General features: G+C 40.1%; 1 protein-coding gene across 2 annotated transcripts in view; it reads left to right on the forward strand.

The window, feature by feature from the left end:
• gng12a (guanine nucleotide binding protein (G protein), gamma 12a) overlaps nt 1-26,708 on the forward strand; it is a 30,799-nt gene continuing 4,091 nt past the window's right edge. Inside the window, exon 1 of one of the 2 annotated variants that reach the window (XM_063462676.1) lies at nt 1-379. The gene's annotated coding sequence lies outside the window, so the exon portion shown is untranslated. Of the gene's footprint in view, nt 380-18,882; nt 18,972-26,708 lie in introns of those variants that run through there. The other variant, XM_063462677.1, reaches the window with a different exon arrangement.

The following is a 26,708-nucleotide window of genomic DNA, read 5'->3' on the forward strand; positions in this document are numbered from 1 at the left end:
TGAAGCTGGCGGTCGTCCTGCGTTTCGGTTGGTCCGCCTCTCTCCCGACAAAATTCGGCTGTTCTCGACGCAAAGCGTCCAAGTGGAGGAAAAGGAAAGAAAAGGGGGAAGCTGGCGAAGAAGAAAAAGTAAACCACAATTAAAAGAAATTAGCTCTAAACGTCCGCAGAAAGTGAAAGCTGAGCTTGGAAGTCGACGGCGAGGTCTCCGCTGAGCTTGTTTTCCACAGTCTGTGGTGTAAACACGTTAGTGTAGTTCTGACATTGCGCCGTGAGAGACAGAGCAGAGGGAAAGGTCTCCTCCCAGTCTGTTGACGGAGACAGTTTGGCTTCAGTGGAAGGAGACACGGCTATACCTGACTGCACAGTACACTGGCCAGGTAAGACTGCAAACGTGTTGATAAAATGTCACATCAGTAGCCGATATAACGAGCTTTACGCTGAAGCAACAGTTGGTCTCAATCTGTTCTACTATGAGACATATTTACTGTCAGCTGCCAGCTTTCACAGCCTCCCTCCGCCTGTGCAACACTTAGGTGGCACCACAGACAGTTTAGAGACACAAATGTTATTTCTGCAGTTGTGTGTCTACAAAGAAATGTGTGATTCGTTTGGTATTCAACAGGTGAAAAGCTTTTAACTGAAGGTTTGTTCAACACTGCTGCCCGGGCCTTCTGCCCTGATTATTCCCCAAAGGCCCCACCTACTGTGTTTGCCACATAGTGACTTATTTTGAAAAGCAGATAGATTATTCCAGAAGAGAAAATAAAACCAAGCCACTTCCTTCATGGCAAATCAGATGTATAATGGGTAGGGGCATTACTAGTGTAAGCCCACCATGAACCAGTTCTGAGCCTGGGAAGTGGCTGAGATGTTTACATGGGGCATCAACAGTTCAGGCCATTAGGAGGACAGAATACAGACCAGCCATTGATAAGCCCAACTCATTAGTACCCCATTCACTGCCATCAAAGCTTCCTCTCGACATGAGTGGATCACACCGCACACAGTGGAAGCCCAGGAGCATACATTTCCTGTCTTCACGTTCCTGACATGCCATGAAGTTTTATTTTGAAGGAGTGAACTGCCTCAGAAGTCAGAAGAGATGAAGTGACCGAATCTGTGCCACTGCTTTATTCCCATTATAGAAGCTTTTAAGTTTACTGTTTCATTAATGAAGGAATTGACAGCCCTACAGTGCTGGGTCCAGTCATAAGGCTGCTATTATGCTATTACATGGAACAGACTCTTTTTTTTAAAAACTTATTTTCAGCTCTTTTTTTAAAAAAATGACACAACAGCTCCTCAGATGAGATTTGGGATGTTTTCAACATGTTATCACCTAAAAAAAAAACATTGCTTCTTTTTAGCGGCACCGGCTGCATTTGTAGTTGTGTGAGTAGGTTAGCTGGATAGCTGGCAGGATTTAGTGTGACGTGTGATGCATGTAAATTGATTAGTAACAGAGGAAGGGGGCTATGTGATCGAGATGGGAACCATGTCCAGCTTAACGCAGCGGTTGGATGAGAGAGGAACGGGGAGGGGAACTCCTTGTAAGCTGCAAGACTGAATGGAGGATCACTTTTGTTTTGTTTCCTTCCTCCTTCCACATCTGAGCCAAGTTGTGGGATGTGGCCGCACATGCAGCTGTCACCAGTGCTGTAATCCTTTATCTGTGAATGGCGTGCATCTCCTCCTCTGACACAGAATGCTGCTCGACTCGATTGGCAGCGAGTTTTTGACAAGCAGGAGGAAAATGCAGCGGTGGCCACCGTCTAAGACCAGGATCTGTTTCCTCATAGAGCTCTCTGTGATTCCCCGCAGTGGAGAGTTTTGTTGAAGTAGGAGGCGGTATGTGTGTACGTGCCTGTGTGTGCTTGCTTTCGTGTCTTTTCAGTGATCTCACTACTTCCTTAGTGGGCTGAGATTCACATATTTTTCTCAACATGTTACTCACACGCAGAAACCGATATGACTTACAGGCTACTGAGTAAATTATATGTTTCTAAAAGTATTTGTGCTAAAGTACATGTTATTACATTCACACCCTTTCTCCTCTCAATTCCTGAGTCCTTTAAGTAACGTGACAACAACCTCGTGGAAACACTGATATTTCTTTCAGCGCTGGAATAATTAGTCAGAGAAAGTTAATCAGACGCCCCATTAATCACTTTAGCAGGCACAGATTCAATGCTCAGAAAAGGTCTTGAGTCACCCCTCATTTCTTTATATTTTGCTTCCTGGGAGCCAGACGTTCTCATAAATTTTTAAAATGGACTTGAGCAATATTTCTCCAGGCTCTGTGAAAGCCCTTCAAAGTTGTTCTTTGGTCATTAACTGCTATTGCACTCATTTCCAGTCCAGTTCCCGTATATGACCATTTTCAGAGGAATCTTATTTGTTTAATAGTACAGTCAACACAAAGTGATCTTTGAATGATTCACTTAACACAGACCTATGGGTCAATAAAAAATGTATCTAACTCAAGAGATAAACCAGTGATAGCAAAGAACCAATTTTAAAAAGTATTTCCAAGTACTTTGTTACTAGCAGCCTGTGACAAAAACACATGCTTCCATTTCTTCTTCTCCGACTTTAGTTGAATCCTTGAAAAATGCCATGGATAACACAGTTTGACAGGTATAAAATATTTTTTCCACCAATATAATAATTCCCAAAGAAATATTATTCAAAAACATGGGATTTATCAACATATGCAGCATGTCCCTTAAAAAATGTGAGGAATCTGGACAAGTCGGAGACAAAAAAGAAGTGGCAGATCTGAAAGTAAAGAAAAAACAAACAAACCTATCTTTAGCAGATAAACATTATCTGAAAGTCATGTCCTTAAGAAATAGGGGGAAAAAATTCAGGAAAGACCTGATACAGTGCCTGAGATATACATGTGGTCATTCAGTTGATATATCTACTGTTCCCTGAAGCCTCACCAGAAATGGTTTCATTGGAAGGGTAGCTGTTAAGAGGCTATTCTTAATGAAGGTAAACAGAAACAAAAGGCCAACATATGCAAAATTACACAAGAAATGGACTGAAAATTGTTGGCAACAGGTCTTATGGATTGATAAATCTAAATTTTAAATATTTGGTTCAAATAATTTTCAGTGAGTACAGAGGAGGTCAGGAGAGTATCTATAGCTGGGCGGCAGGATTGTCATCATTTGGGGCTGCATTTCAGCCAGTAGTGAAAGTAGCTGGTCAGATTTTTGATCAACCATGCCATACCAGCTGTAAAGTGTTTAAATTGAAGATGAGGATGTCCCTGAAGAAGCCTGGAAAACTATTCCTCTCAACACCAACTGGTCGCTGCAGATGGCTGCCCCACTGAGCCTGGTTTTGCCAGAGGTTTCTTCCTGTTAAAAAGGAGGTTTTCCTTCCCCTGTTGCCAAGTGCATGCTCGTAGGAGGTCGTCTGATTGTTGGTGTTTTGTACGGTCTTTTCGTTACAGTATAAAGGAGCTTGAGGAAGCAGTTGTTATGATTTGTCACTATATAAATAAAATTGATTTGAATTAAAATGAAAAGAAAGCTGCCTCAGAGAGTTTAGCCTGTGTTAGAGAATAAAGGTGGTCATACCAAATACTGACTTTCAAGCTTGTTAGAATTGTAGAAACTCTGTTTTTGCCTTGTATACTGTATTTTTATAGATGTTTGCAGCTGCTTCAAAAACATCACACAATTATTTCTAATTTTCCTACCAAAATATAAAGAAATGAGGGGTGGATAAAGACTTTGGATCAGTACTGTATGAGGAATTCGCTGTTTCTGATTCTTCACGCTTTTTAAGGGCTTTTTTTGTTGGCTAAAATGAATATTAAGAGTTATTCAAACCATAATTTCTGAGAAGAAAAACTGCATTTCTCGCCATGTGACATTTTAGTAAGCAACCTTCATCAGTGGTATAAATGAGTAATTCACTCCTACTTAAGTCCTAATTTTCTTTCTCTGATCACTGACAATTAGTAATCATCATCTGATTACTGATTATTCACAATCTATAACAAACTTTGAAATCATTAGTCAGCAATTGCCAGATAGTTGCTTTCGTGTCTTCACGGAAGTAATCATTGTTGAGTGTTGAAAGTGTTGAAAAAAACCAAACATTAGCTGGTCCTGAGATTATCGTCAGACACCGAAAATGTTGCATAGTTTACTCTGCAAAGCCACAGCATTTTATTAATAAATAACTCAAAACAGTCCTTAGATGAAAGAAAAACTTTATTAAATGTCTTGGTAAAATGGTGTAAAACTGGCAACATTTATTCGTTTGATATCAGCTTAAACAGAAAGACTGTGTGCTGTCATTATTGTGAAATGGCAGATTTCATTGATACATTCCTGATGGATCTTCTATAAAATGTACAGATAGTTTTATGTGTGTTGTCCACTCTTATGTGGCAGTCTCTTATCTCTGCTCTTACGCTGAAGGTCAAAATCCAGAACTTAAAAAAAAAAAAAAGTCTAAACAGTCTCACAGGAGTCTATACAACTCTTTTGATTCACATTCCTGGACATGAATCTTCTCTCTCTTCCTTTTTTGGGTACATGAAGACTATTCTTTATTGTTATTTATTTTTTTTTTTTATGAGCCTGGTGTCATATCTATTTACGGGGTCCCTATACATGTATGTGTAAGCATAACTGGCCAGCATATAGTGAAGACAAAGAGCCTGTGTTTAAGTAATTTAAGCTGTACTTAAAAACATAATGGTTGATGGTTTTTATCACAGTCCAGGTGATTTTCCTTTGGTAAAAGGCCAAGATCTTTGATGGCTGCCAAGATTTGTTATGAGGATGACAAAGGTTATCATAGTGTGTATATATACATTTATATATATAAAAAAATAAAACCGTTTTCTGGGTTGTCATGCGCCATGTATGTGAAGAAATATATTTATTCTATTTTTACAAGACTGAAAAATGTCACTCATGTTAGAGTTTTATGCAGTTTTTCCCTCTTTTGTTACACTAAGAACTCCGCAACGTTGTCTTTTCAGTGATGATTTTCTTCCACTTCAGCTATACAGTATGCAAAGATACACTTTGGCCCTCAAAGGCTGCTCCAGCTTGATGTTTGCGGTGTGTGTCTGTGTATGCACTGCATTGTGTAAGTTGGTAGTCACAAGGCTGAGCCTACAGTGTCTGGTTTGCTTGAAATTCACCCTACCCAGCAGCAGATGTACTCAGAGGAGTGGTGGTGACACTGCGGATATACAGTCACACCCATCTGTTGGTTTGGCAGCACAGTCACTTGCTTTTATGAAATCCCAGGCATAACTCATTCCTTTCTTACTGGCTAAAAATGGGCCAACTTGGTGAAACACGTGCTTTATAGCCGAAGCGTTTTCCAAGATGCTGTTTTATTAATTAATACATTTTTTATTTCGTGTGTTTCAAAGGTGATTGTAGATGAAAGTGGTTTATTCACTGCTGCCTTCAGGAAGTGAGGCGCTCTGTGTGCTCATGTACTAATCAGGTTGACATCAGCCTGACATGTACACATTTGCTAAGCAGGAAGTGTTGTCATAGCAACCATCTCAGATAGGTAAGAAAGGTAGCGCGCAGACCTAATTTCCCCTCGTTTCAGTAAATGTGTCAAGGCTTTCTGATTCTGATTCACCGCCGTGTCTCAGCCTTTGCTGACTCTGTCTGCTTGTTGTTTCAAGGACACACTGGTCCCTGAAGCTGGGTTCAAGTTGCAGAGATCCTATTATTGTGTTTGTCAGTCTGAGTGGAGGACACAGGTGACAGACACAAAGGTAAAACTAGTGCCAAACACGGAGCATCTAACATCCATGTGAGAGGAAAAGCCACGGATTTCTTTACCTCTGCAGCTTTCTCCTCACAGTGACACAGCTCATATTTTCTTTAAAATAAGCCTTATTTAGCAGTGTAGACAATATTGACTCAAACAAAAAACAGGGTGTGCAATCAGACCTGAAGCAGAAATGCTTACTTCAACATCAATAATACTGAATGAAGTCGATCTGTTTCTATTCAGTGACATATTTAAATATTTCTCTGTTCCAGTGTATAGAAGTATGAGAATTTATGTAGATTTTCAACTGTTCATGGATCTAATGTTTAAAGCCTGAGGAAGGATAATGATTGACATCCCTTGCCCAGACCTATTGCCAATGTTTTATATACAGAAGTTGTTTTAAATATCTTTTAGGTTTTCTTGGTATTTTTTTTTCAAGTGTAAGAAATACACAGAAGCTCAGCAGCAAAGCATTGACTCAGTAGTCATATAAAATTGTAGAAGGAGCAATGATATAACTCACACTACTGCAGATCCTCAGGTTCAAGTCTGTCCTGGGCCATTTGCTGGATGTCATTCGGTACTGCCCTGTCCAAAATAAAGATGAAAACTCTTCAAAATAAACTTAAAAAATAAAAAACTCATCTAGATTAAAACAAGATACTTGAATTAGCATTTGTTTTGTTTTTTGTTTTTTTGTTTTTTTGATAAATTGCCTAAATGGTTATTATTGATTTATGCCTCTGGCTTCGGACTCTTTGATTAATTGCCTAACACTTCCATCCTCAGAGACTGAAATCACCAGCTTACTTTATCATTTAAATGCATACTGAGTTGCACAATTTAGATTTTGCTTGACTCAGTTTTTGCATTTGTTCCGGTAAAAACAGTGAAAACCACTTTAGGTTGTTTTTTACTGACTTTTGTTCTAAAAAAGGAGATTTTAGGCAGTGACTTATGAGAGTCCTTGGTATGCCGTGACTGATGGTACCTGCAAAGCGCTTTGGGCTTGTAATAACATGCCTCTGTAAGCCAAAACTAGATTTTGAACGAATATTTTTGTTGGTGTATGAAAGTCTGCACAAAACCAGCCTATAGTGAGAGTGATTTAGCAAGTCAACTCAACAATGCCATCTTGAGTCTGTTTCTTTTCCTTATAGCTTCAGGTTAAAGTTTTGTTTTCTTTAACTGTTGAGCAATACCTTAAAACTGATGCTGTAAGTGCACACATTGACACATGAGCCCTTTTTATGTTGAGGTTGGTGAGCAGGCCTCAGTTTGTTGCCAGTACATAGCTGTTCATCCCGATCTGTAGTTGGACAGGAGAGGGAAAGCAGATAAGATAGGCGTGTTTGGAGTGTAAACTATGTCCAAGGTTGAAGTTCCTTGTAACCTCACTTTAATGTGAGGTTAGATTTGTAGCTGTTCCACAAAGTGTAAAGGTTAGTCAATGGGCTGGGGAGCTCAGTGCTCTGCAGTATTTGGGAGGAACCTCTCTACAAAAGAGAGTTGCCAAAACTTCTTATAACCAATAATTGCATAATTATGAGGGTTAAATGCTTCTAGCTTCCTAGATTTGAGGATTGCTTTCTCAGTAGGCCTTTTTCATACAGTGGGAAAAGCACAGGTGACGGCATTAATGGTGGCTTTGTACTACACTGCTACAGTGTCTCAATACTAAAACCAAGACATTGAAACTGAAGCAGTTAAATGCATTTGGGCCATTATTAATGAGCAGTTTCCTATGTGACCTTGTAAATAATGTTTTGTGTATTTTAATCTTATTTATTCATTTATTTTTGCTATTTCAGATTTGTATAAATGCAATGGACATTTTGTTTTTACTATTTTTTGATTCTGTGTGCAGATTAAATGAACACATATGTACATTCACCAGACACTTCACTGGGTATACCTTTGCAACTAGTCGTTAACACACATATGTTATTAGTCAATCACGTGGCAGCAATATAATACATTTAGGCATGTAGACACGGTAAACACGGCCTGCTGAAGTTTAACTGAGCATCAGAATAAGGGAAAAAAGGTGACTTAAGTGACTTTGAATGTAGCATGGTTGTTGGTGTCAGACAGGCTGGCCTGAGTATTTCAGAAACTGCTGAGCTGATGGGATTTTCCCACATAACCATCTCTAGGGTTTACAGGGTCCTAAAATATCCAGTGAGCAGCAGTTTTCTGGGTGAAAATGCCTTGTTGATGCCACAGGAGAATGGGCAGACTGCTTTGAGTTGATAGGAAAGCACAACTGACTCTGAGCACAAATCACATGGAACCTTGAAGCTGATGGGCTACAACAGCAGAACACCACACCAGCTACCACTCCTGTCAACTAAGAAACTAAGACTACAATTTAAACAAGCTTAACCAAACTGTACATGTTATCATATGTGATGACTTAATTTCTGCTGCAACATTCAGATAGTAGGATCACAGTTAGATGTAAGAAACATGAAAGCATGAGTCCATCCTGCCTCGTATCAATAGTTCGGTTTGGTGGAGGTTTAATGGTGTTGGGGAAATTTTCTTGGCACACGTTGGACCCTTTAACCCCTGCCACAGCCTACCTGAGTATTGCTGGCTATGTCCAATACTTTGTGCCCACAGTATAGACATTGTGCCATATCACAAAGTTCAAATTCTCTCAAACTGGTTTCTTGAACACGACAATGACCTCCACACTCACCAGATTTCAATCTATTAGAGCATCTTTGGGATGTGGTGGTAATTCACATCATGGATGTGTAGTCAACAAATCTGCGCCAACTGTGTGAGGTCATCATCATGTCATCACCCTAACCCATCATGGACCAAACTAAGGAGTGTTTCCAGTACCTTGTTGAATCTGTGCCACAAAGAATTAAGGCAGTTCTGAAATTAGGAGTCCAACCCTTCTAACCCTTAGCAAGCTGTACCTAATGAAGTGTCCAGTGAGTGTATCTATAGTACAGTCAGTGTTCTGCCTGACAGTCCAGTCGAGTTGTGTTCTTGGACATTAGTGAGTCAAACAATTGCAACAGTTCATGGAGCTATCGATTATTCTAGTGGATTTATTCAATCAATTATTATTAGTTTTTAACTCTATCTATAACTCATTTACAATATGAAAATTACTATTAAAAAGTTTACAGTTTGGGTCTCACTTGATTTGCAGACATCACGGTCGAGCTTAGAGTCTTTTTATGGATGCTTAAGGACCCCTAAATGTAATCTTAGCAGCCCTAAAAAGACAACTATAGTAATACTAGTAATAGTAATATATTTTACTATTATCTGACATCATCTTCTAATGTTATATTCTGCCAGACTGTCTATTGGAAATGGTACAGGTTCCAGGAAAAACGTGTAAATGTGCAGTGTTTTTCATGTCCTGATGTTACAGTGCACACACATGGGCACTGGATGCTTCAGCAGCGAGGCTTGTAATTGATAAAAAGATTTGTGCTGCTCATGACGTTAAGAAGATGAAGAGACACAGCTCAGTGGTGCAGATTTAAAAAACAGTTTACCTCAAACATTAACAAGCAAAAGTGCAAACTGTTCTGATAATGCAAGGTCACTGCCGTGTCTTAAAAAGTGTTCTTATTTAAATTTTTTCTCTAAAACGTCAACTAATGTAGGATAGATTAGAGAGTTTTAGCTCATTTAGAAACCCCGACTTACTGTAAACAACATAGTATTCATAACATAGTTATAAAAACAAGGTAGTTTCTGTTTTGCCCACATTTATTAATGATGTTTTCAGATAACTAATCTGTGTGTTATACTGTTACCAAAGGTGGATTCTCCTCGGTCTACTCTCACAACAACTTGTCTGACAAATACTAATTTAATAAATACTTATTTAACAAATTAAGTAAATACTTTCTTTGCCTCGCTTACCTCAGGCTTTTTCTTCTTTAAAACAACATGTCTGTATGTTATTGTCAGTGAATAGAAGAGAATGGAGAGAAGACAGATTATTCTTGTAAGGGTAGGGGAACAATGTGTAAATGAGGGAGGACACAGAAGTATTCATTGGCTTGATTCCCAGGATGGCTGTGTGTGTCATAAACAAAAATATACGTATTTAAAAAACAAAACTATCAGCATGTGGGTTCCTCTCTGGCTTTATTGTGTGATGCTCTGCTTCCTCCCCAGTGGTAATGTCACAGGAGCAGATGATGTTTGGCAGCATCGTAACAATCAGCAGGCCTCTTTAAGAACAAATAAACAGTGTCTCTCTCACAGAAGAGTTGGCCTTAAAGCGCATTATGTGGGTTTTGCTTGAGAGCCCTGTGTGTGTGTTTTGAATACTTCACATAATTTGAAGCCAGTTCCTTCTGTAATGGCGAGGATAAATAACAGAGAACACAGGTTCTCTATGGATTGCTTTTACCACTTTAAAGTAGACCAAAGCAAAAGTAGATTCTGTCACAGTCATTGGAAACATGCCTGAAACAACTCTTCAGACTTTTTGGATCTTAAAGAGGTCTGTTGTTCAGCTGTCAGTACCTTCTTCCTGCCACAAGGTGGTGCACTCTGACTGCTTTTCTGCCTCCCTTGAGAGGCCCGTCATTTTCATTGGTGCTCCTTCTGCTGGTGCCACCCCAGCAAAAGCAAGCATTTGCCAAAATATGTTTTAATTCAAAGCATCCTTTTTCCAGCAGCTATGCTTTTTACATTTAAATAAATTATTTTATATTAGTCTCTTTACCTTTATGAGTCCAGCTCTGTGTGACAACTAGGCCATTTATCTTGATTGCTTTCTCGCACACACTCCTCATGTCACTGTGTATGCCTGCCTATTGTCCTTTACATTTCTTTCCTCCTTTTTTTTTCCTCATAAGGGTATGTAAGGGAATTTGTCCTGCAAGGTGAGCATGCATTGTCTGTTTTGCATATGTTGCACCTCTGACGTGAATCAGGGATCGTTTATTTGTCTTGTTAGACGGCTCAGATAGCATGGGTGCGTGCGTGTGTGCACTGTGATTATGTATCAGCACTGTTTACTGGAAGGACTCTATAGTAACCAACACAAGCAGAGCGCCATTAACGCAAAGGCCGACAGACGAGCCTTAGTCTCTTTGTAATGTACCGTTTGTTGGTAATACAGTTAAGATCATGGCTCAGTAAAGGATTTCTAATCTTATAACAAAGGTCAGAGGAGCAATACCTTATTTCAAAGTTAGATATTTTTGACTTGTGATTTCTTCATGCATAGTCTTATATGCAACCCCATGACCATGGATTAATGTCACTGTGATAGGAAGCATAATGATCATTTGGGCTCTTCCACTTGTGATTGGCAAGTACATAAAAAATGTAGAGTTTCCTGTAGAAACATGTAAACTTCTGTCTGGTTGGACTGGATAAAAAAATGCTTTGAAGTTCTCCCACTCACAGGAAGGTATACCTTTTTTTTTTTAGGTCACAAACACTCCTCAAATTATTTCCTCTGACATGCACAGGATTTCTTAAGACTGAGGCCCAAATATGGGCATATCCTGTTGTAGGATCGTGTGGGTAGGCCAGCCTGCCAGCAGTAAGGAATGCTGGCTATGACTACCTTTATTGCATTAACTGTGTAATAGCAACTCCTAAATATGTACATATGGGTAGGGTTCAGTGCTCTGTCAGCAGCATGCCATTTTTAACTAACTGAAGGAAAGTTCAAGATGCAGCAGAAGCATGCAGCCTAGCTTAAAGGGTCCAATGACAAATGAATCATTCATAATCCTCACAGTCCAATCAGCATGTAAATTCAGCTGTCTGGGCGTGTGCGAGTGGGCTGGAGAAACAGTGTCACTTTGATGGATTCTTTCATTGCTTTGGGGGCCTTTCTGAGTCTATGGGGAAGTTTGCTGGCATCCCAAACAAAGGCCAGTGTGTGTCCTTCCTCACAGAGGCCTGGCTGGGACCCCTCCTCGACACCTGTAGCAGAGGGCTCTGCATCCACAAGCGTCCTCGCTGTGTTTGAGAGAAGAAACCCGCGCCCCTTTATTCACTTTTAAAAACTCTTCGGGCCCCACAGTTTTTGTCTGTTATGCTCAGTTTCTGTTTGGAGCAGAAGCAGGTGTCTGTGAGATGCACAGTCGCTGTCTGTCTTCTTGTCCACATTCTCAGTGTCTTCTCATTCGCTCAGATCAGGTGTCTCATTCACACTCTTGTCAAATTCACTTTCTTTTAAACCAACATCAAGGCTTTGTTTGGCTGTGATTTATAGAGTTACTCGCTCCTTCGCGGTGCAGCAAGGCCTCACATTTTGTCCAGGAATGCTTCTTGTACAGTGACTCCTTGTGCAGCTACCTTTTTGAACTGTTCCCAATAGGCAGTGTTCCCTCTCGCTGCACTTCTTGTTGCAAAAAACCACACCGTTATCTGATCATGTGGAGATTTTATTTTTCTCAGTGGAGAAATCATTTGCAGGATAAGCAATTTAAACATTCATGAACTGTTACTGCAGTTAGTCTATCTGATTAACACACACACACACATACATTTCTGTGTATAGCTCTATTTGCAGAAGCACTTCTCGCTCTGTTGATTTCCTGTGTGTTGCTCTACGATGACCTTATGGCACACACTTTTCTGTGTATTGTCTTGACTAATTCTTTTTTTTGTCCACCACTGGAGTCTCTTTAAATGACTATAGTCCATTTTAAAAATAAACAAAACTACTCGCATGAATGAGCCGGGTGAACTTAGTGACCTTGTAGTGCTGAGAAGTGGATGGAGCATGAAGAGAGAGGAAGTAAAGGGAGACGAAGGGAGGATGAGGAGGAGGCAAACATAATTTTTGAGGGGATTTGGGGTGGGCTGCAGAGGAAGTGGCCTCACTGTGACCCACAGTGTGAGCCTCTTCCTGCACCCGACATGTCTTTGAAACTGTTAGATGAACAGAGTCACGGTGGTTGGAGGGAGGAGCAGCCATTCATGTGGCCCCTGATTAATAGTAACTCGGGCTCCTTTGTGTGTATGTGTAGTAGGGGGGTGATTGTAAGTCAATCTAACTATAAGTCAACGGGCTGTCTGAGATCCTGTCTGCCTCTTTTTCTGGATTTTAACCGTCATAATTTAAACTTTTGTTCCTGCTGCCTAAATGTCTTGTAATCATGTTGAATCTATATCTGAGTGTCTGAAAAGTAAGTAGAGGAACAAGGAAGACATTTCAAAAACAAAACTACCATTTTTTTTCTGTGGCGTTACTGGAATTTGAGGCTGTTGCACTTGGGGAATTTAAAGTGACAACATGCCTACTGAATGTCATTAGTGTTTCATTATCTTTTGGGTGTTTTTTGTGGGATTTTATGCAGTGATGAAATTTTTTCACACTTGCAAGTTTCTGAATCTCAAATGGTTACTTGTTCCTTTTTGTGTGTGCGTGGGTTTGTAGACTCATCACAAGATGCACCATGGTTGTTTGTGGTACATTTAGGGCAAATGCTGTCTCTAGTGTTTCCTAGCGCGATCTAAAATATGCTGTAAAAGTCACCATTGTCACCAAGACAAGTGAAGAGTGGAGCTTACTGTAAAACTGCACTCCTATTGGCTAGCAACTTGTCAATCCAAATACGTTAGACATTGAGCCTAACAGAGATAATGGTCGTGTAAAAATAAACTGACCAAGCTGAATAAATGTTTTATTCAGTGTGACATGAAATGAGACCATAAACTCATCACAGCATAGTGTATAGGTCAAGTCCGATAGACTCATAATTTCTATAGGACCAGAAGTGTAATGGCAAACAGCAGCTGTAACCACTTCTTGGCCATTGAAAAGAATGCAGGTTTACTGCAATGCTTTATTTGTCAGATGCAGCAGTTGTGTCCTTTATATCGCTGCAAGTTTTCTATATATGCTAATATGAGTTTTTGTATGTTTTAACAATAGCATGAAAATCAGAAGAGAAAGCAGAAAGGAACTTTAACTTGCAAGATTTATGTCCAATTTTGGTCTTTGACTTTACATAGCTGTGTGCTGACGTATGTATTATTCCTGATCATAAACATTTCTCCTCCTGACCTTGCCCCTCTTCCCGCTCAACCCTATCCGAGGCCTCCACTGCTGTCATAAAGTGATGATAAAATCATTTACCTGGACTTTGAAACAGTGGCACGGTAGATGCATGCAGAGCTTACTGTAATAAGTACTTATGCCCCCATAGTCCTAATCACTTTGGAATAGGAAATATATTAGTATGCATCAAGTCTAATAAGGTTTTTAATGTCAGCACAATAATGAGTGTGCATTTGTCAGAGTGACTGCTGCATTTTTCAATAATAACTCAGGGATCAGCACTTCTCTTGTCTCTGCTGACACTTTCTATGAGCTTGTTTCTGTTTTCTTTTCTGTATGTGTGTGTGTGTGTGTGTGTGTGTGTCGCCTTCTCATGCAACTTAACTTGAGTGGTCATGTGGAGATATCCGTCTGCTATCCACATGCCTGTCATTCCTGTCCCTGCGTGTGCAGTAATGTCCCTTCTTACCAGCAGATAATGGGGATCATTGGGTTCTGAATCATGTACAGTCACTGCTAATAGATAAAACATGAGCCCACATGACTTGTTCATGACACGTAAAGTCATCCCACACTTTTTGTAAGCTGGAGGAAGGCTGATGCTCAGGTGGTGTTGCTCAGGTTTTGTTTTGTTTTTTAAACTGTGCAAAAACTGGTGTCCTGGGTATAGTTTATAAATTTTTATAAGAGCCTGATTCCTCTCACTTCTAAAGTGTTTAAGGTTTCACCTCCTCTCTGTGATTTCTATAGCCCTCTGGATTATTTTTTACTTATCTAGGTTTTACGTAAGGGAAGCAGTTCATACTCAGAGTAGAAAAAAAAACATCCACAGTCCACAGCCATGTGGCCTCGTGACCTCTGACCTGTAATGACAAAGGTGAGAAGTTTGCACACAAATAAATTTCACCATGTGAGCATGGCTTCTCGGGGATCTGCTGAATTAATGAGGCACTGGCACAACAGTGGCTCATGTCAATTTTAATGTGAAATACAAGTGTTCTTAAATGTAGATGCAGGTGCTCACTGTTCCCCTGGAGCTGTGCTCCAGTTGCATTTATGGCTCATAACATTTGTTAGAAAAGCAAACAGAGTAATAAAGGCTAAGGCATGCCAATGTATACAGTGATTCAGCAGAAATGATAAAGGTAAAGTAGCATGCACAGTAGAAGCAAAGGGAACACCTATGAATATCCATGCACCAGCCTGCTCACATGCATGTACAGTGTATATATATATATATATATATATATATATATATATATATATATATATAATTGTTTTCTGTTTTTGCAGTTTATTGAGTGGGCCTAGGTGTGTTGCAGGGGCAGCTGTGGCTCAGGAAGTAGAGCAGGTCATCAAGGAAGGTTGGTGATTCGATCACTGGCTGCTCCAGTCTGCATGCCAAGGATACTGAGCTCTGAGTTGCTCTCGATGCATTCAATATTGAATGCATCGAGAGCAACTCGTAGGAGTATGTGAATATTAGATAGAAAGCACTTCTACACAGAAAAAAAATGCCTGTACAATGTGGATGAGATGTAAAGCGCTTTGAGTAGAAAGAAGAACCAAGTCATTTACCATGTATCTTTTCTTTTTCCTCTCTTCTTACTTCTTTTCTTTTTTGTAGGTGTCTGTCTTTTTATCTCCCTCTCTCTTTTCCTATCTCTCTGTCTTTGTCCCCTTTTCTTTTGCGCTCGCCCTCCCTTGCTCCCCTCCTCTCTCTCAACCTCTTTCTCTCTTTTCCTCTCTCTTTCTCTCTCTGACCTGAGCATCCTGAAAAACAAACGCACACATTTTCCACCACAGATCCCTTTGTCCTGATCTACATGGCTGTTGGCTGCTGTTGATCAACAACAAAAGATTTAGTAATTGAATATTGTATTTTGCTTAACTTTCCTCAGAACAGATTCTGTAGTAATTTGCTTTAAAATAATATACGTGTATACCTGAATGCCATACAGGGGGCATTACATATATACACTTGTATAAATGGACTTTGCCCCTCCTGACACACCTAATCTTTGTTACACACACACTCATCCCCATTTATGTCACTAGCTGACTAATCCCATTTCCTCTTTGCTCAAAAAACAAACTCCTTTACGACCTTTATGTTGTATTCTAATAAGCTTTGTGACGTCCATGCCATTATCAATTATTCCATGCATGCATGCTGTTGCTTAATGCTTCCTGCATCAGCTCCAGCTGGGATCAGGCAGAATCTGCGGCATAACTAACTACACACCTTTGCCCTTTTCTTTTTCACCATCGGTGCAGTAGCGACATAAATGTTGTCTGTTGAGCTCAGGGGTGGAGCCTGGAAAGGCCGAATACGTCTGTTTATTGTTCCATATAGGCAGGGCAGTGTTGGGGCAGAAATGGAGCACCATTGTGTAGTATCTCTCTGCCTTCGTCATGAATAGTAGCTTTCAGAGGCAAGGGGGACTGAGGCGAGAGGCAAAGCACTCACAATAGCTTTAAGTTTTATAGCAGTCTCTAGCAGCAGATATTTGGCACAGGACCAAATGCAACATACACACAGCTGCACAGCTTGCTTTCTCCAGCCGAACTCTCTCTCCCCTGCACACATACAAACTCTTATCTCTCCCTCAGTCTCGGTCGCAAGCACACAACTCTCTGCCCCGCCATTCATTCCTTCCCTGCATCCATTTCCAGCAAACTCCACTCGGCTTGCACTAAGCTTTCTTTTGTTCAGTTTTTGGAGAACAATGCTGTTTGTTTTCCGAGGGCAGTGCAGAGAGAGACGCTGCCTGGCAGCCTCTTTGCCTAGGTCGCCCATGTCTCCTGCATGTCACTCTCTGTGCGTCTGCAATGACGTCCGGAGGGCATTATCTGCCACAGGCCTCTGTTTGTTTTGGGCTGCTCCAGGCTCGATAATGACCCATTACTGGGGAACCAGAGGCTCACGGGCAACTATATGGAAGCTGTCGAGTCCTTGCTAATCTGGATGGTGCCCAAATTGGTCATATTCAGCTACAGTTGGGTGTCATTTTTAACTTGAACCAATTGCAACCAGCCAGTAGCAACAAAGAGCTGCTGGCTATTTTTAGAATACCCTCTAGCTGCTAACAATATCACTGGGGCAACTTTCTGCGTCAGTTTAGGTCCTGCTCTTAGCATTTTGACATCATGCATGTAAAGCCAGGAGTCATGTCTGAAAGGCTGTTGAGCATCAACAAAGTCGTTTACATAGTTGTTTCATTATTTCTGGCCCCTCCTGTGGAAGGAATGCAAGGAGTCATTTGACAGTTACATCAATGGAAAGACCAAATATCTCTCATTCTTTACTCTTACGTTCAGTGTATTGCAGATTGCAGACTCTTTCTCCCTCTCTCTCTTTCTTGAGGCCCTCATGTTAGCCACTTATGATCTTTTTGGATCTTCCCTTTAATCATTTTATCTGTTTCAACCCCTACTGCACATCACTATCTACTGCACTTTTGATATGAAAGGTTGCTTGAAGTTACAGCCCAAGGCTGTCTCTACTTATTGTCTAATATAGGAATCCTTTTTTATTAGTTCCAGGAACCTTCAGGCATAGTACCCCAAATTTTCGGTGTTTGCATAAAAAAGGTAGGTTTTTATTCTTTCTGAGGATAACAGGAACTTTGAGTGACATACATAAGCCCAGATTAAGTGTAGGGTGTTAGGCTGAACACATGACTGCAGCACAGGTATGTTTTATTATGGAAAAAGTGCAAATATCAGTAAAATATTAAAGTAGTTGAACAATACCCAGAAGAAATTACTGTTAGTGAACTCCAGGCTGTATTGGGCTTCATTTTACTTGAACTTGCTAATATGCATCTACTGCAGAAAGAAAGCAGTGCAAAGAGAGAAAATGACTTGGTTGAAAGGGTATCACAAGAAAATAAAAGGATGTTACATTATCAGCTGCTAGCTAGACTATTGCATCTTATTTCCTATTAGCAGTGCAAATGCAAACAGAAAAAAATCCTTGGAAGATTCCCATTGGATACTTGCCTCCAGCTGTTCCCCAAGAACTGTTTGATCTGAATTGAGATGCTACAATGCACTATACTGTTTTATGTTACCCATGTTTGTTGCTGCAGTTAAGGAGGTCACAGATTTTTTTTCTGTGTCCTGGGATTCACAAACACAACTCCCACCACACCTGCTGCAGGTACCTATTAAACCTTCACTTGCCTATGCTACACTTAGTCGACATTCAGCCCTAATCTTTAAACCACAGTACACCCACATTTAGGATTGCACAACTGATAATTTGCGATGTCAACAATAGCCACGGGCCACCACATGGCTGACCCTGCCTGCTGAAAATAGCCCATTCAGCAGTTTAGGAGCCAGATTTTACCACATGACTCAGTGATGTGTGTGTGAGAAAGACAAATAACTCAAAGACAGAATTTGGGCCATTGTTTTAATCGTGATGAAGAATTGTAGTTCACAGAAAAGGAAACAAGAACAAAAGTAATTTTTAAAAAAGATTTTTTTTCACACACTCACATCAAGTAGTGAGTGTGTGAACACAGCTCTCTGGGCTGTGAGCTGTGTCTGGAGTGGAATCTAATTAGGTTGAGATTGCCTTCTTTCGTCATGTGAGTTCTTGGCCCTGCTTAGTTTTTACATACCGGTCCTGCTTGTCCTCTCAATTATCATTGTTATCTGTCATTATGTCAGGCAGTCAGAGACGCTGACACAAATGCTGCTCCTCTTGTGCGCTGTATCAGCCACTCTCTGTACAGCAGTTATGTTCACACAGTCCTGACCTAAATAACATCATGTTTAAGGACACTGATTCTCTTACTTGCCGTTTCATGGATGTACCCAACTTATCTGACTTCATGTGCAGCTTTTCCTTGTACCTTTGTAGCTTCTAGTGCTTTTGAATTGACTTTGTAGAAAAACTGGGCTGAGTTGCAATTTCTGCAGCAAAACTTCTCAGCCATTCAGTCTGTGCTTGAAACAAGGAATCATTCATACTTTATTTGGACAAGAATGAGCCTCGAGTAATTGTGCATGAATTCAGGATTTAGAAACCCTGGAGAAATGAGTCCAGTCTAGTCTTCTGTCTAGACACTGTGGGACTGTGTTGCAGTTTGCTCCGGTGTGCTGGATTGTTATTTATGCCTCCTTACTGGCAACAGCTGTGGCTGGAGGCATCATATTTTCAGGTTGTTCGTCTTTTTCTTTGAAGGTTTACATCTTTTCGTGGCAGTCATGTGAATGCTGATGTCTCAGGACACCTGAAATGTGAAGTAGTGATGATTATGTGGATTTTCTGCATTGCTAGTATTCAGATGTATGTGTATATATAACACAGTGTCTACTGTCATGGCTGAAACTATTAATTGAAATCAACTTTACTGGCCAAAGATAAATATACTTGATACCCTTTTTTTTCTTTTAAGTTAATTAAAAGCCCTCATTACATTTATTATGCAGACATGGATGGATGGATGGATGTAAGGCGCAGCTTGAATTGCTGGTGGAGACACTGCAAGGTGATTAGACTAGTTGATCCAGTCAGTCTGCAGCAGAAGTTACAGGATTGTGCAGTTAGTTCTGAGAAGCCATAGTATGTGGGTTTGAACTTAAGTGTATCATGAAATATACTGTGTTATTTTTAGCACTACATGTCTTATGTGAACAACTTTCCATTAATCTTTGAACGGTCCTGCTGCTTTTCCTGGAAACTATCTGATTACGCAGGGATAGAAATGACTGTTAGCTGATCTCAATCAAGCAGTCTTGGTAATCATAAGGAACACTGAACTTCCGAGTATTCCCTGTGGACAGAGTGTGCAGCCAGTATGCTGGGTGGGGTCAGTCAGCTTCACTTATCTTAGCAGCCAAACCTGCAGCTCTGGGGGTGGTGCTGCAGCTCTGTATCTCGTCAATGTATGTGCAAATGCTAAACCTGGAACCCTTATATACATTTATCACTAGTGACTAAGCAGCAGCCACCCTCCCAAATTTAGCAATTTGGGCATATCTTCTATTTATTTTTTTTTCAATTATTTTTTTGTTCAGACCTTCTACATCCAAAGTGCTTTAAATGCTTAATTTCTTAACATCGATTAAGTCACCAGCATCACCAGCATTTAGAGTTAAGCTTAGGTTTAGATTAACATCCTTCTCTTTTTATCGATCCATTGCATACTGTGTATAAAAGATGGATATAACCAATGTGATGTCATCCATTGGTTTGAGTTTCTCTTTGATAATTTTAGTATAATGGAAGACAGCTATTATGCTAAACTAAGATTTTTCTAAACTAAGAAAAATGTAAATATTTCACCCATCAAGACTGAAACAAAGACTTACTGGTCAGGTTGTTTAATCCGGTTACCTGCATTTTATTAGTCCAAGAATTACCAATACTCTAAGAAACTCTAAGATGCTTGAAGGGTTCATTACAGTGAATCAAATTAGGCCTCAATCGCACAGACATAGAAAGTGGTGGTGGCCCCCTAGCAACCTCTAGCTGCTAAGGAAAAAAGTATGTAGTTCCCCGCTGATTGGCAAGCAATCACTGCAGATTGTTGGTTGACCAGTGGATTTCAGATGATCACTGATCAGTCTTTGGTCCTGTGACTGAAGCTTAAGTTGAAACAACCCATAGCTGATACCTTATGGCCTATATATCAACTCCTTGTCATGCAAAGTCTCTATTAATGCATCCCATAATACGTTTATGCCTTTTATATAATTTCAACAGGTGAATTATAGGTAAATTCAGTCTCATGCAGTTGTAATAAAGGAGGGAAAGAAAAGAAACCTTTCTTAATACCAAACTGTAAACATGTTTAATTCTGCCGTAGAGTTGGGCATTTTAACATGGGTGTCTTTGAGAGGCAAACTGAATATGGCCTTATAGGAAGTGTAGTTTTCAACCATTTGGCATACACAAATGGAGAGCTTATAAAAAATTAATATGTTGGGCACAATTGAATGTATGAAACTCAATGACAAAGGAAGCTTTTTCTTTTTTTAAATAAAATGTTTTACATTAGCATGTGGCTAAAAAGTTGCCTAACCCTAAGCTTGCGATGCTAAATTATTAATGAACATTTCTGCTAAGCGACTTGCTGACTCAATGAGTTGTTTCAACAAAGCTCATAAATAAGGATGGCAGATGCCCTGGTGCTCGTGTACCAGCTGTTGCGTATGATAACAAGTCTTATCAAGAATGGCAAAATTGTGTGTTGTCAGGGCCTGCAAAATGTTACAGTAACACAGTAATACTAATGAGCATTTCTGAAGAAGAAGTTTGTTGTGCAGTTAATTTGCATAAATTGTGTTAAAGGTCCCAAGTCTCTATTGTCTCTTTGGCAGACAAAATCATTGCTGTTGTAACCGCCAAACAGCAGCTGACAGACAAACCAGAGCCTAATAAGTACCTCTTTCTTTTTTCTGGTGGGAAAGTAGTGATGTCAGGCTTGTGGTTCTCACAGTATAAAACAAGTATAAGCTCGCCACGTCTGTGTTGTGCCTCACCCCTTCTTTTTCACAGACTGAGAAACTCTGCAGCCAGAGTCTCCCTTCTAGTTTATAAACACAATCACGCTTTACTCAGCATCAGGACTGATGACTGAGTATTAGTAAGGTTGATAAGCACTGTTACCTTATGAGAACAGGGCAGTGTTTATAGTAAAGCAGGCTGCAGAGTAGCTCTGAGGGACATGTTTTAGGTACAGCAGGAGACGGTTTTTCACTCAGCTGGAAAAGTGCTGAGTTGCAGCACAAAGTATGAGAGAGCTACTTTTAGCTTTGCCTGCAGAGTAGGAAACTCCTGCTGGCAGGGGGAAGGTTGTAGTTGAGAAAGATAGCACGATTAAGTGCGTGTGTGTGTGTGTATGGAAAGGGGAACAGCTAGTATAATGACGTGTGGCTGGAGTCCTGGGCTTTAAACTCTTTTCAAAGCTGCAGACATCTGTCTGTATGTTGCATTTTCACAATTCACTGCTTTATTTGGAAAAGCACTAACATTTACAGTCTGGACAGTAGATTTTCAAGTATTTTTAAAATAATCACCTATCAAATGTGATTTATATTTTTGCAGATAAAAAAAAGGCTCTTGTGCATAATCATGTATGTGCAGCTTGCACATGCATAATGTCAGCAGATGTAGTTTAATACTGCAGAAAGCACTCGTCGTGCAGCCAATTTGTCAGAAACACAACATCAGAGCGCATGGTCTATGCTTTTCTTTTTTCTTTAGTAAAAATTGTTGCATGAGTGAAGAAGTAATTGCAGGATCGATCTGATTTAACAAACAAGTAGCTCCCACACGGCAGCAAGACACAGTACAATTTGTTTCCTTACTTGAGATTAGGTTGCAGCTCTTCATTTGACAGTTCAGTAATGTCCTTCATGTTCTGTACTTGCAGGAAAAAAAATCATTTATAAAATGTGTTTCCCTGTGTCAGAATGAAATGTTCTGTTAGCATCAGCAGAGACTAAAAATACAGGAGGTATTGTGAAGGTCGAATCTGCCCATGGTAAAACATCTACTCTGAGCAGTTGCAGTTACTGAATGTAAAGTCAATGGATCACTGTGGCTGCAGGAGTGGCGTCAGAAAGCTGAGCTTGCTTTGATAAAAATTTGAAGGATTTTGACTTTAAAAGGACCTCAAAAGCCTTCACTACAAACATCCATTCTCAATCATCAAAGACATAGTTGCCTCCAAGTCTTTTACTATATTCTCACCGCTATGTTATAAACTCCATGCTCAGATGGCCTGGCCTGCATGGGTTTGCTTAGCTCTGTATTTTTATGTCTGCATTTTATTTAGAGTTTCTTTTTGTGAGCACTCGTTTTTTGCATCAAATTTGCATGCGCGCAGGAGTGAGTTAATCCAAGCTTTTTGAACATTTAGGTTACTGTGACATTTTTTCCTAGAGCTCCTCCACAACCCAAATAATAACACCCATTCTGAAAAGGTCCTACCGATGATTTACCGAAGACAGTACCAGTTGGTGTATCTGCAGAAGAACGCAGTCCGCAATTACCAATCTGTCATTTTTGGGTCAACTAAATGTAGAGCTTTCCATGCGTAAAAGGCTGATCCTTGCCTGCCTCTCATCACCTCATGTCAGTTAAAGTGTGAAGTACAGCTGGCAATACTTAAGCCCTAAAGCAGTGTTACTTTATTACAAAAGCTGCTCCAATCTAAAAAGCCCGAGATACTCACTGAAGAGACCACACAGACTGACTCTTCTTTTAGCCTTTAATGTATGTTATTTGTATTCGTCAGCCGATTTTAAGAGGTTTTTTTTGGGTTTAAGCTGCAGTGTAGTAATAGTGTGAGACACACACAGTTTTTCATCTCTGAGTGTTGCTGTTAATAGCATTGACTCATAATGGTTCCCTGTTCTTGGCACTTTGAACACCGTGCTAATGAATGGCATGTGTGCGGGTAGGTTTGTGTGTGTAAGATACAGCAGAGTGGCGGGCCCATGCTGCTCTGTGCAGTAGGTGGTCCTGCCTGCTTGTATGCATGTGTGTGTGCATTGTGCTGTAAAGGAGGTGGTCTTTTTCTGATCCTTGAAGGTAATTTTTTTTTGCCCAGCTTCTGTATGTACATGGTGGTGGTTAATGCCACACACTCATGCTCACAGTGCTCTCCCATAGAGTTTCAGCCAGGCTGCTGCTGGTGGTAGCTGGCATCACATCACAGGGGCTGCACTGTTTGACTCATTTTACCTACAGAAATCACTTCTGAGTCCCAATGGGAGTCCTGCCTCTTCCTTCTACCGCACATGCTGATTAAAATGATCACCACAAAGTAGTAAACTTTCAATTCGGTCTTAATTTCATCTTAAATAACATTCGTGGAGGTCTCTTTAGTTCCCTTCACATGCCAGGCTTCAGATGTGGAGAGCCAAAGCTGTAAAAAGTGTCTCAGTCTAAATACTTAATACACTTGAGGGTTATTGACAGCAACTAATATTTAAATAATGGGTTGGTATTAGGCCTGCAAGTAAAGATTACTTTGGTAGTTGACTAATCTGCAAGTTTTTCTTTGATTATTTGATTACGCAACGATTATTTCAATAACTCTTATCTCCACTTCCTGTTAGCAGATCTCTTCTTCCAGCTCCAGGTACCTCTCCCCATCTTATTCCTTCCACCTGTGAATCACCGCGTTGTCTTGTCCTACAGCAAATTAAAATAACGACTCAGGAAATTAATTTTAAAATAATCAGTGTATTAAGTAATACAAATTAAAGTGCTAGTAGTATTTAAACAACAACAACAAAAAAGCCAGCTAAAAATAGGAAACTAAAATGGCTTCTGTCCATAGGTTCAAATAAATTTTCACATCCAAAAGATTTAGTTTCCAGTCCAAAATAACAAGTTACCAAAGTTTACAGATGATTCAGTTCATGAGTTCACAGTTGCAGTGGACAAGCTCTGCAGTGGGGCTTTCTCTTATTTTTGAGATGATGTTCCCAGCTGCTGATAACAATCAAAAGTCGCTCTCTGTCATGACTTCAGCCATTTGAGAGGTGCATGAGCCTCATTAAAGGACGAACTCATCTTCACGCCTGTGCCTAGTACTAGTGAAACAGAACAAAACAGAATTAGAAAAGACCGTTACTAATCACAAATTTGGTTGTATATCATAGTTTCTCAGATAGTGTAATTTCCTAAAACTGACCCATTCAGAGTTGACATCACAGCTCCAGGGTGCTGGCGTTTTAAATGCTCATGTGCTGCAGTAGTGCTGTTGTGGAAGCAAAGCTACACGTTGTACAGTCTGCATTTAACTTTACTTTCTGTGAAATGCTTCCAATTTTTTTAAATCTCCATTTCCATTTTCTTCAGTCCTCCTGTTTTGCTGTTTGCGCCACGTTCTTCTTCGTTAGCATTGAGTGCAGCCTTGGCAGACAATATAGGCACATAGTTGCCCGCATAGTTTCCTGCAGTGTATTGCAGTTACAAAAACACATTTACGTGATATGATGTGTCGACAATAAAATTCTGTGTCAACAAATTTTTATAGTCGACATCTTTCATTAGGCCAACGAATCTAGGTGCTATCTTTTCTATGAGACAGATATAACATTACAGAAAAATTGTATAATTGTTTTTTTTGTATCCTTTTGTGTAATCTTGAAGCTTGAAAAGAAAAGCAACTGGACTTCTTTAAGTTTCTTGAAGACATTTCACCTTTCATCTGATAAGCTTCTTCAGTTCTGAAGATGCTCTAAGGAGCTGTTCTTTTCTTTCCAAGCTCCTTAGATTACCATGACCTGGATGACTGAGAAGCTACACAGATATCCTTTTGTGTCGTTATGCATATTTTTCTGTAAACTACTGTGATGGACAGGAGTTCATGGTCGACCTCAAGGTGCCCAGGATCTGTGCCTGCAAAACAAGCACAAATCATTATGCCTCCACCACCGTGCTTGACAGCTGGGAGGAGTTATTTGTCCTGATGGTTTTCACCAAACACAGCATGCATTATGGCCAAACATTATGGCCAAGGATCTCCACTCTGTACATCGGAAGGACATCATTTAGAAGTCTTGTGGTGTGTTCAGACATAGACTTTGGAATTTGAGATTTAGCTCTTGGGTTGTTTGCAGTTCTTCTGATCTTGGGGTGAATTAGCTAGGACGTCCAATCCTGGAAATATCTTTAAAACACACCTGAATGACTGCATACTTGTGAGCAAAACGATGCAAGTTTTCTTATTTAAGACACAGTGTGCACATAGAAAAGTGAGAAGTTACGATCACTTAACATAGCACAGCATAATTTATACAGAAAAGAGAAAAACTTGGTAAAATTTCAGAATAAATCTCCCTTTAAACCCTTTAAATTAATTTGTCTGAATCACGCTGGCAGCAAAATAAAACGTGGTACCTTTTTAAATCTGCTTTGGTTTTACTTGCACCTCTGATCTGTGATTAAGAGCCCTTTTATTCTCTTTTGCAGAATGTGTAATTGCTGCTGAACCTGAAATAGCAGTCTTTAACTCAAGACATGGATGATTAGCCTCTCTGCAGGAAGAGGTTTTGAGAGAAAGGAACAGTCCAAGTTTTTTTTTTTTTTTAACTTCAGACCTGCCGTGTGAAGCTTGTTTGCATTTCTCATGCTATCGCAGTATTTCTTTGTAGTACTTGATCAGCAGTTGTTGGACCGTGTTTGCATATTGCACTATGCAATCGGTTTTGCTTGATAGTGCCAAGATACCAGAATATTTTATCTGGAAGCAGGAAAATGCTAGCCCATCTGGAGCAGGTGAAGTAAAAGTGCAGTCTGGAACTTTATACCTGTGGAGATTTTTAGGGTCAAGAAGTGAGGATCAAAATGCCTGAAGAAAAATCTTTGCTTCTTTCAGTATAATAATAAAAGAAAAAAAAATCTAAGCCTGGGCATGTCCCTTGCACAAAATTCCTCCACACATTGAAAAGAAGAAAAAAACAAAGACTTTGACTCAGCATGTTTAGATAAAAGGATTTTTTTGTCCTCTTCACCTTTTGGTGGCTCGCCTTTATGAGGAAGATGAGGATGTCTCTACCCTCTCAGATTGTGACGCAAGACTCTTTGATGTCTCACAAGATATCAATAACATTTCAGCACTTTGAGTCATCTCTCGAACTCGCTCTTTTGAAGTCTTTACTTGTCATTGGATGGAAATAAAACTCCAATCAGGCACTTCCCAGGAGAACTCTTCTGTCCCTTCACGTGTCCGTTTTTTGTCTTTATTCCTCCCTCGCTCTTTGTTCTTGAAATGAAAAGCAGTGTGATTTGGCTACAGCATCAGACGCTGTCTGGACTGACTACATCCTGCAGACAGGGTCTAACAAAATAAACATTTTCTGTAATATGTTTGCATTGGACTAGAACTGGCTTTAGGACTGTCTGTGGCTGTTGCAAGTTCATGTGTGTCTCG

This window comes from Pelmatolapia mariae, linkage group LG18 (assembly GCF_036321145.2).
Source record: "Pelmatolapia mariae isolate MD_Pm_ZW linkage group LG18, Pm_UMD_F_2, whole genome shotgun sequence".
NCBI classification, from domain to species: domain Eukaryota; kingdom Metazoa; phylum Chordata; class Actinopteri; order Cichliformes; family Cichlidae; genus Pelmatolapia; species Pelmatolapia mariae.